This window comes from Amblyraja radiata, chromosome 5 (genome assembly GCF_010909765.2).
Source record: "Amblyraja radiata isolate CabotCenter1 chromosome 5, sAmbRad1.1.pri, whole genome shotgun sequence".
Taxonomy (NCBI): Eukaryota; Metazoa; Chordata; class Chondrichthyes; order Rajiformes; family Rajidae; genus Amblyraja; species Amblyraja radiata.
Window position 1 is genome coordinate 38762893 of NC_045960.1, and position 12002 is coordinate 38774894.

Consider the following 12002-nt stretch of genomic DNA (forward strand, 5'->3'; position numbering starts at 1 on the left):
TAGTTGGATTTGTAGCATATTAAATATATTTTAACCTTTAAAAACATATAACACATGAAAACATAATATGCTTCAGTGTATGTAGAAGATTGTTGCAGCTTTGTAACCCACTGTTGGCTTCATTGTCAGTTTCAGCATTGATGCACAGTTAAAGAAATACTGGAAAATAATTTGCCATCAAAGTCAGGACCTCTCCTGGTGTACAGTAAAGAGAGTATTGACAGGTTGCATCACGGCCTGGTTCGGCAACTTGAATGCCGAGGAGCGAAGAAAACTGAGAGAAGTTGTGAACACTACCCAGTCCATCACAAGTTCGGACCTCCCCAACAGGGAAGGAATTTACTGGAATCGCTGCCTCAAAAAGGCAGCTAGCATCATCAGAGACACACACTACCCTTGTCATACACTCATTTCACCTCTGCCATTGGGAAGAAGGTACAGGAGCCTGAAAACTGTAATGTCTAGGTTCAGGAACAGCTTCTTCCCCACAGCCATCAGGCTATTAAACACTACAACCTCCAATAAGCTCTGAACAACGTGTGTGTGTGAGAGGGTATGTGTATACATACACACTGAACTTTTATTCTTGTTTATTAGATTGTTTACAATGTACTATATTTATATATTCTGTTGTGCTGCTGCAAGTAAGAATTTCATTGTTCTATCTGGGACATATGACAATAAAACACTCTTGACTCTTGACATCTCTGTTTGCCCGTGCAAATTGCCTACATTCAGCAGCAAATTCTGACCCATAATTGTTATCAGACTCCATACTTTAAATGCCACCAATAATTTTTAAGTTGGTATTATTTCCTCCTCTAATTGGGGGATGGTGGGGATCAATAGATCATTGATAAGTGTGAATTAACAACATTGAAGTAACATTTAGTATTTTGAACGTTACTATTTCTTAGGATTTTGCAAAACAACATCACCAAACACGATTAGAAATTTTGAAGAAATTGTTATCTTGACATGATTCATACACTCGAGTTAAAAATACTGCTCTTTCACACTGAAAATGTGACGTTTGCATCTCATCTCGTTAAATAAAAGGCAATGCATACCCATTTCTGCATTGACATAGGTTGAGCAGTGAGTGTATTAGATCATTAAAATTATCTCGGCAGTTGATTGAGGAAGAATCTACACAAATGAATAATTGAAGTGGTTGGGTTTTGTTGTTAGCACAAAGCACTTTAAAAAGACACTGTCACCTCATAAGGAGTTGCACAAAGAGTAGGCTGTTTTACAAAGATTGATCCTGAAGGATGCTCAATGGTATGAATTGTGAAGAAACTGTGCCATCATATTCCCAATTACAACTTTGTGCAAACATTCTGTTCCATTTCATTACAAAAGTTAAAATGCAATTAAAAACTTCCCTCATTCCCTCATATCAAGGTATCTCCAATTGTGAACAACACCTCCAGTGACTAACCTTACTTGCACAATGGGCTGTGATAAGATTAATCAAAGGGGAGTGTATTGATAAAGCACCCGTACATCCCCAGGATTTGAATCAATTGAATATAGGGCCCCAAGTTTTCTTATTTGTGCAAAGCAAGAACACACATCCAGCAATATGCAAAATGCACTGCTGTTGGTTGCTAAATAAATTCTGGCAAGAACAACAAGAAAGCAAAAAAAAACACAAAGTGCAGGAGTAACTTAGTGGGTCAAGCAGCATCTCTGGAGAACAGGCATCGGTGCCTGTTTCGGGTCAGGACCCTTCTTTAGACTGAAGTAGGGTGGAGAAAACTAGAAGAGAGAAGGGACGGGACAAAGCCAGGCAAGTGATTGATGGACACAAATGCTGGTCAGGCAACATCTCTGGAGAACATGGATAGGTGACATTTTGGGTTGGGGCCCTTCTTCAAACAGATGAAGGTTCCCGACCCAAAACATCATCTGTTCTTGTTCTCCTCGGATACTGCCCGCTGAGTTACTCCAACTGTTTGTGTTCTTTTATGTAAACCAGCATCTACAGGTGAGCAGAGGAGGAGGAGGGGAAAGGGGGGGTTTGAGTGGCAGATGGGTGGGCAAAGGCCAGAATTTAAAGGCAGACAAAGGGCTATGAGATAACCTATCCTCGTCTTATTCAAGTATACTTCATTGCCTTTTCACATCAGCTTGGTGGGTCTTAGACTTGAAGCCCCCCCCCCCCCCCCCCCCCCGCCCCGTACAAAGGCACAAAGATACCTCTAACAGTACAGCACTGCAGAGAGTGTTTGCCTGGACTTCATGCGGAAATGAAGTATAACTTGAACTCAGGACATCTTGACTCAGAAACCACTGTGGACAGAGGGGAAGATTCAAGGATGTGCTCTAAGTTTCCTTGAAAAAGCACAACTTCCGCATTGACCACTCAAACTGAAGGCAAAACATTTGGAGTACCATTGTCAACCTCACAGCTATGCATGAGGAGCACTCGGATGCTCTACATAAGCATGGAAGAAGTGCACCACTTCACAAACTACCTTCAAACCCACCCTGTCATGCTTCTCCGTGTGCGGTTATCTCTGTGATTCCCACATTGGCCTCCTTCACCACCATAGAACCCACTAAATTGATGTGGAAGGAAGGTTTCCTCGGAGGCAAAGGACTCCCTAAAAGGATGATGAATGTTTTTGTTTTTTGAGGCCAACAATTGCCAACTGTGCACAGTCAGCCAGCCAACTTTCATTTCATTTGTGTGTAACTGTCACCCCATTTTAGCGTGTGCTTGGAGGTAGGCATGTGGAAGTAGGAACAGAGGGAGACCATATATAGCATCATCGCCCAGACTGCTTAGACTTTCCAAATGTCATCTATTTTACCAATTCATGAATGATTTGCATGTCACTGTATCTAAATAATTACCGTATGGATGTTACTGTTCAGAAAGGTTATTTTTTAATTATAGCCTTCTTCTGCCGATGGATGGGCGGGAGAAAAGTAATTTTGTTTTCCTTGTTTACAGTACTGTTGTAAATCTGAGGCACCGAAATGATTTTAATTATGCGCTGGGAGATTTGAAAATCTAGTTAAAAACAGGTTTGATATTGCTCATAGACACAAAATGTTGGAGTAACTCAGCGGGACAGGCAGCATCTCTAGAGAGAAGTAAAAGGTGAAGTTTCGGGTCGGGACCATTCTTCAGAAATTGCTCAGCTGCCCTGGAAAGTGACAACCTTTGCCTAACCAAGCAGCGAAGGTCATCATGTGAATGCTCTCCCTGTGTATTTTGCAGTTTGCTCTGGGCGGGCATTTCCAACAGCCTTTTGATGTATGTCCTCTAAGTGAGAACTTAACTTTTAGATTTAGTCCTCATCCATCACAAGGACGTTTGTTTTCTCCCCTAACTGTTACAAATAAACTGCAAATGGAGAAAGGTGTCCGTTAAAACACAGAGGTTTAAAATACAATCCTGATGCTGGCTCTCCAGTGAGGGCTCAACATTGCACTGATCCAATCTTGTGATTTTCAGCACTTAGGTCTTCACGAGGGCTTGTGCGCCACTTGTAAAGAAGTCATAGAGGCTGCATGTGTCATTCGTAATGCTTGTGTGCTAAGTGAGTGTCGAAGCATGGAATTCCACAGCAATAATTCACAAAATCAAATTATCTGTAATATCCTGTGAATTATTTCTTCAGTGGAAATCTCTGGCAACTGAAAACATGGAACAAAACTTCGGAGAACACGCAAATTATTTTTGAAGCTCGGCCTTGGACTTTATTTATAATCCCTTCATCAGCCCAGGAAAAATAAAAGTAGTCGGACTTGCAGGGATAATCAGTACATCATAAAGCAACTCTCCTCTCCCCTCCCCCACCCACACCCCAGAGACACTGCTGAGAAATCCTGTTATAATGAAATGATGTGGCTTACAGCCCTAATGGGACACTGTACATTAGGTCGATGCCACCTCAACATGCCAGAGGGGCTGCATTTTTTTTTAACAGTGCCAGATCCTTACTGGGATTAAAGATCCTTTCACATTTAGTTTAAAAATTACCGTTACTCAAACAATATTCTTCCCTTTTTATGTAAAATCTGAGTGTATGCATCTGTTATCAAAAGCAATGAAATATACTTCAAGGGCTCGCACAAAATTATTTGCATTGGGAGTTTGTCACACAACAGAGACTTGATTGTCAATGTCCAGGACCAAGAGAATACAGCACTGTCACAGGAGCTAGATCTTGGATGAAACATTGTATGGAGTCCATGTCTGTTCTCCAAGGTGGAGGTAAAAGATTTCACAATATCAAAGAATAGCAGGGACATTTTCCCAATGGCATGGCTAATAATAACCAACTCAAGAAACATCACTAAAATAGTTTATGTATTGTTTATCATGCTATTCTTTGTTTGATTAGCTAATATCACTAGCTGATTGTGGAAGGAAAGCAGCTGTTCCTGAACCTGAAGACTTGTACCACCGGGTTTGGTCACAGTCACTGGATTACAACCATCAAGTTCTTGAACTGACCTACACATGCTAATCCTACCTCAACATCGGAACACAATGGACCACCTCTCGCACCACCATGGAATTGCTTTCTGATTGTCATTTACAATAATGTCTTGTTTTTTCACAGATTGTTTTGTTTTCCATGTCTTGTGCAATGTATGTATAATTTTATTTTTTTGTCACAATCTGTGTGCCTGTACAGGGCCTGTCTCACTTGGGCGACCTAATCCACGAGTTTAGAAGACCCTGGACGAGTTGAAAAAAATGTCAATGTCGTGTTGACTAGCCGAAGTAAAAGACCTCCTACGACTATGTCTACGACCTCCTATAACTATGTCTACGATCTCCTACGACTATGTCTATGACGTCCTACGACCCCCCCGCAACCTCAGACTTCCACACCTCAGACCAACTATGACTAGCTACGAGTGGAAAATGATCACATGATAAAATGATAAAAGGGACGACAGATGGCACAATGGGCTAAGTGTTCGGCTGGCAACCGGAAGGTAGCTGGTTCGAATCCCGCTTGGAGTGCATACTGTCGTTGTGTCCTTGGGCAAGACACTTCACCCACCTTTGCCTGTGTGTGTCCTTGGGCAAGACACTTCACCCACCTTTGCCTGTGTGTGTGGATGTAATTATGTGAAGCACTTTGGGGTCAATGCAAGTTGACTAAAAATGTGCTATATAAATAAAGACATTTAAATTTAAATTTAATGTTTGCATTTTTTTTCTCGGGCCAGTTACCGAACTGCGACTACCATCTCGACCTATTACGACCTACCTACGACCTACCTACGATCTTACTACGACCTACTACGACCTACCTACGACCTACCTACGAGTAAAAAGTATCAATTTTTTCCATGACGACCTTTTTTTTACTCGTGGACATTTTTTATCAGGCTGGAAAAAAACGCCGCCACCTACTTGAGGCCATGAGTACGCGGAGACCACTCACGAGCATGAGGAAGAGTTACGAAGACCTCCTACAACCTCGTGGCGACCATGCTGCGAGTATGAGTCAAGGGCAAACCTAGCAGAGGTCGCCAATTAGGTCGTGAAAGTGGGACAGGGGCTTACGGCTGTTGCAAACAAACTTTGCATCCTACCTGTACCTCACTGTGCTCGAGCATACGACAATAAACTTCATTGTCATTGGGTCATGACCCCAGCACTCTCTGTCTAACTGATCTCAGGGAGTGCCTTAATCAGATAAGTAGATCAAGAAGGCAGCTCACAACCCATGTCTCCACGTCAAATGGGGCCACGTAATAAATGCTGGCCTTAGCATCAATGCCCTTCTCCCAAAAGATGGTGACATTAAAAAACTAATTAAGAAAATGGAAAAGAAAACAAGCTACTGCGTCTCCCAATTGGTCCAGGAACAGAACCACTATAATGTAGAATTGTTATTTTACGATACACCTTGCTGAAAGCTACCAAGCTCCATTTACATAACAATCACATTTTCCAAAGCCCCTATAGTGATGAAAATTATTCATTCCAACTCTGGTCATGTAACAAATTAATCTTTTGTCTATAAATCAGGTATACACAGGATTGCCCTTCCTGAAAGTGGAGGAGAGTTGAAAAATAAACTTATTTCCAATGTGTTAATAGGCATTCAGCCCCTCAAGCTTGTTCTTAGCTCTATCTATTGTTTGGCTCTGTCTCCCTTAATAACTATGTCTTAAAAAAACCCAATCATGAACCTATTATAAATAATTTTAACAGCACAGTTGTTTGCAGGTGCATCTGGACCAACTTTGTACATCCTGCTCAAAACAACATCTTCAATAATTTAATCTCCCAAGTATTTGTTGTATTTTTACGTAGACCAGTTGTCGCATTCAACAATTATTATTATTATTATTACATTCATTAATATTTAAGTGGAGGAAAAGGTGGCACAATGGCACAACGGTAGTGTTGTTGCCTTACAGCACCAGAGACCCAGGTTTGATCCTGACTACGGACGCTGTCTGTACAGAGTTTGTACATTCGCCCTGTCACCCCGTAGTTTTTCTCCAGGTGCTCCGTTTCCCTCCCACACTTCAAAGCGTATAGGTTTTAAAGTTAATTGGCTTCAATAAAATAGTAAATTGTCCCGTTGGTCGGTGCAGACCTGATGGGCCGAAGGGCCTGTTTCCACACTGTATCTCTAAAGTATAAAGTCTAAAAAGCAAATTCATTCATACCTATGTGCATTTTGTGTAATTTAAAATTTGTTATATCTTCATCATCCGCTTGCAAGTCTATCTGTGATCTTGCATCAATTTAAAGTGGTGCAGTAAAACAACTGAATTATTGTCTAACCAGCCAAAAGGAAGTCTGCCTCGAGGACTAGAACTCACTGCTTGAAAGGAATGGAACAGGGGGAAATCTTAATCTCACGTAAAACATATATAGCTGGGCAGCACAGTGACTTCGCTGGCAGTGCTGCTGCCTCACAGTTCCAGTCACCTGGGTTCAACCCTGATCTTCAGTGTTGCCTGTGCAGAATATATACATTCTCCTTGTGGACATACAGGTTATCCACAAGAACTCCACTTCCCTCCTACATCCCAAAGACATGCTGGTTGATGGTTTAATTGGCCACTGTAAAATACCCCTTCGTATATTAGGATTGTTGGAGAAACAGGGTGGAGTTGATGGGGATTTGTGAAAAAGTTAAAGGAAATAAGTGGGGGAATGGATTGCACTGAGAGCCAGCATAGTGTCAATGGGTTGAATGGTCTCCATCTAGTTTAGTTTAGAGATGCAGTGCGGAAACAGGCCCTTCGGCCCACCGAATCCACACTGACCAGTGATCCCCGCACGTTAACACTATCCTACACACACTAGGGATAATTTACACATATACCAAGCCAATTAACCTACAAACCTGCACGTCTTTGGAGTGTGAGAGGAAACCGAAGATCGCGGAGAAAATGCACGCGGTCATGGGGAGAACGTACAAACTCCATACAGATAGCACCCTTATTGATCCCAGGTCTCTGGTGCTGCAAGCGCTGTAAGGCAGCAACTCTACCGCTGCGCCACCATGCCGCCCCTGTCTATGACAGGGGAAAATTTAAATATGGATATGCACTCAAAGTATTGTGATATTTATTATATCATTATTGTGATACACGTGGCTATATTCCAAAATTAATGGATTGAGAATTTAGGTGGGATAATGTTGGCTTGAATATGATCAATTGAATGGCCTTCTCAATGTAATACATTTCTGTGGTACTGCTTCATGGCTATAGCAGTGGGTAACAATAAATAGCTTTAAAATGAATTATTTTTGATTTCTCACTTGCACTTATCACCCTTAGGATGTCCAAAGGTGTGGTACAGCAGTCAGTATCAGTAATACTTCTGAAGTCTTGTCACCAGATATTGGTGACTGTAGCACAGCAAGGATGCCACGGATTGCAAACATAATGAAAAGCTTTTCCTGATGCCGTCTGTGGGATTGATCCCAGTACAAAGAGTGCCATATGATCGTTTACATCCACTTGAGGGCAGGCAAGGTCCTAATTTAATGTTCCACCAAAAAGGCGACATTTATCACCAGGAAGTAAATTCAAGCAGGTAAAACGTGAAAGAATGATCATATGCAAAACATTATCAGTTGCAGCAGCAGTGGCTTTTGGCTGGCAACCAAGGTGGTGAACAAAGTTTTTCAGAACAGTCTGTTCCAGGAAGAAAACCTACCGAAAATCTTCTAAACTTTCCTCTCCGTTTTAGTTTTTTTTTGTTTTAGTTTTAGAGATGCAGCGCGGTGTAAACCAGCATCTGCAGTTCCTTCCTAAGCATTTAATTGTTGCTTGAAACTCGTCTGAATGTTACCTGAGAGAATTGGCGCATGGGTGGCACAGTGACGCAGCGGTAGGGTTGCTGTCTTACTGAGCTTGCAGCGCCTGCACCCGAAGTTCAATCCCGACTATGGGTGCTCCCTGTACGGAGTTTATACATTCTCCCCGTGACCACGTGGGTTTTCTCTGGGATCTTTGGTTTCCACCCACACTGCAAGGACGTGCAGGTATGTAGGTTAATTGGCTTGGTATAAGTGTAATTTGTCCTTAGTGTGTGTGTAGGGTAATGTTAATGTGCGGGGATCGCTGGTCGGTGCGGACTCGGTGGGCCGAAGGGCCAGTTTCCGCGCTGTATCTCTCTGTGTAAAAAAAAAAACGCGATGGCTGATATGTAGATCTACTTTGGCCAAATTAGATAATGCAAACCAAGATGCAGCAATCGGAGTGTTCACTTCACTCTGCTCTTGTGATCCCCATGCCATCCAGCACATAAAATCCTCCAAACTCATGTGAAGATGTTTGGCTCCTCTCCCAGCTGGAGTTCTGGGCAGGGTGCCCCCTGTTAAAGTGAAACAGCCTATCTTGCAGCACAGAGAAAAGGAAAATCAGGTGCAGATTGAGGATTTGTGCCAATTTGTGCCCCAAATTATGCTTTAATTGAATTTGAACAATTATTTGCAGTTGAGCCACTGTTAGGTTTGCAGGGAACGTGCCTCACTAAATTCCATGGTTTTGATAACAGAACTGAAAATTACAATCTAATTATTATTTAAAAGGTGTTAATCTGCCCTGGATTCTTGCTTGACCAAATGACGAAACAAAGAACAGCAGGTGCTGGTTTACAGCAAAAATAAACTCAAAGTGCTGGAGTAATTCCGCAGGTCAGGCCGCATCTCTGGAGAAAAAGGATAGGTGACATTTCGGGTCGGAACCCTCCTTAAGAGTGAAAGTAAAGGATTCGGGGAGTGGGGGGGACTAATCAATAATGGTCTCTTGTGCTCACACCTTCCCTAATCAACAATGGATTTACCAGGCACCGCCCTGCCTGAGGTCATTTGTGGCTCTGATTGGTCCTGGTCTACTCTCGTCTCCAGCTATTCACGTTGCTCCAGGTGTGGTCTCACTAGGGCCCTGTACAACAGCAGAAAGACCTCTTTGCTCCTATACTCAATCCTCTTGTTATGAAGGCCAACATGCCATTAGCTTTCTTCACTGCCTGGTGTACCTGCATGCTTACTTTCCGCGACTGATGAAAAAGGACCCCCAGATCTCGCTGTACTTCCCCTTTTCCCAACTTGACACCATTCAGATAATAATCTGCCTTCCTGTTTTTGCCACCAAAGTGGATAACTTCACATTTGTCCACATTAAACTGCATCTGCCATGCATCTGCCCACTCACCCAACCTGTCCAAATTTTCCATACCAAATTCTGAAGGATTTTCAATTACAATTAACGATTTGAAAATGGACCATGTCCTCGGATATGAGAGGAATTTACGGATGATTTATATGTATAATTTATAAAAGTGTGTTGTAAATTCCTGCAGAACTGTTATTACCATAGAAACATAGAAAATAGGTGCAGGAGTAGGCCATTCGGCCCTTCGCCTGCATCACCATTCAATATGATCATGGCTGATCATCCAACTCAGTATCCCATCCCTGCCTTCTCTCCATACCCCCTGATCCCTTTAGCCACAATGGCCACGTCTAACTCCCTCTTAAATATAGCCAATGAACTGGCCTCAACTACCTTCTGTGGCAGAGAATTCCACAGATTCACCACTCTCTGTGTAAAAAATGATTTTCTCATCTCGGTCCTAAAAGACTTCCCTCTTATCCTTAATCAGTGACCTCTAGTTCTGGACTTCCCCAACATCGGGAATAATCTTCCTGCATCTAGCCTGTCCAACCCCTTAAGAATTTTGTAAGTTTCTATAAGATCCCCCCTCAATCTTCTAAATTCTAGCGTGTACAAGCCGAGTCTATCCAGTCTTTCTTCATATGAAAGTCCTGCCATCCCAGGAATCAGTCTGGTGAACCTTCTCTGTACTCCCTCTATGGCAAGAATGTCTTTCCTCAGATTAGGAGACCAAAACTGTACGCAATACTCCAGGTGTGGTCTCACCAAGACCCTGTACAACTGTAGTAGAACCTCCTTGCTCCTATACTCAAATCCTATTGCTATGAATGCTAACATACCATTTGCTTTCTTCACTGCCTGCTGCACCTGCATGCCTACTTTCAATGACTGGTATACCATGACACCCAGGTCTCGTTGCATCTCCCCTTTTCCTAATCGGCCACCATTCAGATAATAGTCTACTTTCCTGTTTTTTTGCCACCAAAGTGGATAACCTCACATTTATCCACATTATACTGCATCTGCCATGCATTCGCCCACTCACCCAACCTATCCAAGTCACCTTGCAGCCTCCTAGCATCCTCCACGCAGCTAACACTGCCCCCCAGCTTTGTCATCCGCAAACTTGGAGATGTTGCATTCAATTCCCTCATCCAGATCATTAATATATATTGTAAATAGTTGGGGTCCCAGCACTGAGCCTTGCGGTACCCCACTAGTCACTGCCTGCCATTCTGAAAAGGACCCGTTTCTTCCAAAAAGAACACAAAGCGCTGGAGCATCTCAGCAGGACAGGCAGCATCTCTGGAGAACATGGATAGGTGACATTTCAGCTCGGGACTCCTGTTCAGACTGATTGTAGTCCTCCACGTTTTTACACTATCTTACAATGGTATATCCCATCACACATCTTCCATACATCTTCCATTTCCTGGAATTTTAAAAATGCACCTTGAAGTTGAGTGAAAATTGTTTCTTTTAAGCAAGCCTTTAATCATGTGGAGAAGGACTGGTGGTGAGGATAGTGTTAAAAGTTGGAAGTGCTCAGTGTCAGTGTGAGCTCCAGCCACACAGTGCCACCTAGGGGCCAATTTAAGACAGAACTCAATCTGATGGGCTTGAAACTGAGCAGTCAATTGTTGGCAGACAGAAACTCTTCAGAATACCTTCATCCAAGGCCAATTCAGGATTCTTCAAAATCCGTGCTTCACTTTTAACTGATTATCTATTTCTTTGAAAAATATCTTTGCATACAAGGGGTGCAAAAGCAGACCACTCAGGAATAAATAAAACCAAGTCATAGTCATACAGTGTGGATACAGGCCCTTTGGCCCAACTTGCCCACACCGGCCAACAATGTCCCAGCTACACTAGTCGCACTTGGTCCATATCCCTCCACACCTGTCTATCCATGTACCTGTCTAACTGTTTCTTAAACGATGGATAATCCCAGCCTCAACTGCCTCCTCTGACACCCACCACCCTTTGTGTGAAAAAGTTACCCCTCGGATTCCTATGAAATCCTTTCCCCCTCACATTGAAACTATGTCCTCTGGTCCTCGATTCCCCTACTCTGGGCAAGAGACTGTGCATCTACCTGATCTGTTCCTCTCATGATTTTGTACACATATATCCAACAATGCAAGACAAATCACTTAAAATGCATAAAATGCATTAAAATGACAAATGCATTAAAACTCAAGATAAATCACAGATAGACATAAGATGGTGGAGTAACTCAGCGATACAGGCAGCATCTCTAGATAGAATGGTGACGTTCTGGGTCGAGACCCTTCTACAGACTCCAGCATCTGCAGTTCCTTTCTACACAAGACAAATCACACTTACAAAATGGCAGAGCAGCA